Here is a 1,762-nt window from a genome sequence, read left to right as displayed (position 1 = left end):
GCGGGCGGGAGCGAGACTCGAGTAACGAGTAACGCCCGAGAGCCAGGCGACGCGGAACCCAGCGGCGCCCCGAGCCCACTCCCGGGCTGCGCGGGCCTCCGGTTTAATAAAAGGCCACGAGGCGGGCTCCTGGGTGCCTGCCCTGTGATGGATGTGAATCGTAGATGGAAAATGATAGTGCCACTCTCCTTTTGAAGGAGAGGGCAGGGGCCGACTTCTGGGAGATTTGGGTATAGGAAACCATTGGGACATTTCATTGTTTAGGGAGTCGACAAGGATGCCTCTTGATCTTTTGCCTCCCACTCTCCTTTTGAAGGAGAGGGCAGGGGCCGACTTCTGTTGTTTAGGGAGTCAACAAGGATGCCTTTTGATCTTTTGCTTCCTCCTCTGGGTGTTAAGAAAAATATCTGAACACTTACAAGCTCTATAGAATCATGGCATTTCCATTTTGTTTCCATTTCTGTACTAAATTATTTTTGAATAATAGCAAATAATTACAGCTTGTGTTAGGTAGCGTGAAGAAGGGCTGGATTAGAAAGCAGTGCCTGTGGTAGTAGGGAGACAGCTTTCAGGAGGTAACATTTCAGCCGTTCTCTAAAGGGGATGGGAATGGCAGGGATGTGGATAGTGTTCCAGACGGAGGGAACAGGATATGCTGCGAGTGCTGTGCTGGAGAACTAGCTTAGAGAGGGCATCGTGGTCAGAGCAAGAAGAGCAACATGAGATGAAGTTGGAGAGAAGCTAAGGTCTTGAATATTCAGTGCCTTGTAGATCATAGAAGGGAGTTTGGGTTTTCTTCCAAGTGCGAGGGTGCATGAAGGATTGTAAACTGTCCGGTATCACGGTTTGATTTACCAAGGAATGAGTGGCAGGAGAAAGGCTCTATTCTGGTGATTACTGCAGCTGCTGAAAATCAATTTTGTAGCGACGGTGACCCAATTTTAAGATCTTTCTGAGGCACCATCCTTCCAAGGGACCAGCAGATACCTGATATCAAGCACATCAATTACTTTGGACTCCCTTTTATCATAGATCAGTCAACAATTTGCCTCACTACAATAGTTCCTCGTTTTGGAATTGGATTTGGTTTTGCTGCAAACACCACCTACGGACTTATTGGATGCTTATACATTGTCACATTAGCCTATACACCATTCCCCTGACAAAGGAATTCATTTCATGAAAGAAGACAATGAGATAAAGACCATGGGCTCCACTGGACTTAAAATGTGCTCCATTATTCAGGTGCCAGATAAGGTTAAAGTATACAGTGATGTTCTTAATCAAGATTCTCAATTAATACAGAAATTGACACATAGGCTAATCAAATAGTGAGCTTTATCAATTAGATCAGTGCTACTTAAAATGTGATGTATAGGCCAAAGCCTATACTGTACTTACCAGCAATGAAATAGATATAGAAATTAAGAGGAGCACTTTGAAACTTTTAATAACTTGACACTACTGTGACAATTAAGCATGCAGTTTCATATTTATGAAAGCATTTTTCTGTGTTTGGTTGGTAACTAAAACACACAAAATTGATCCTTCACCACAGATAGTTATGCTCACTAAAGCTCTAGCTTTATGAACTTGGTTTAAAATAGTCTATTGGAATATGTTAGCTACTGCTTGTTGCCCTTAGTACTATGAGATAGACAGACTGGTTCAGCATGGCCTTTATGAAAGAGACTAGAGGCCCGGTGCACAAAAATTTGTGCACTGGGGGGGGGGGCCCTTAGCCGGGCCTTTGCCCTCTCCC

The sequence above is a fragment of the Myotis brandtii genome, unplaced genomic scaffold (genome assembly GCF_000412655.1).
Source record: "Myotis brandtii unplaced genomic scaffold, ASM41265v1 scaffold123, whole genome shotgun sequence".
In the NCBI taxonomy this organism is placed as follows: domain Eukaryota; kingdom Metazoa; phylum Chordata; class Mammalia; order Chiroptera; family Vespertilionidae; genus Myotis; species Myotis brandtii.
Note: the sequence above shows the minus strand (reverse complement) of the source record.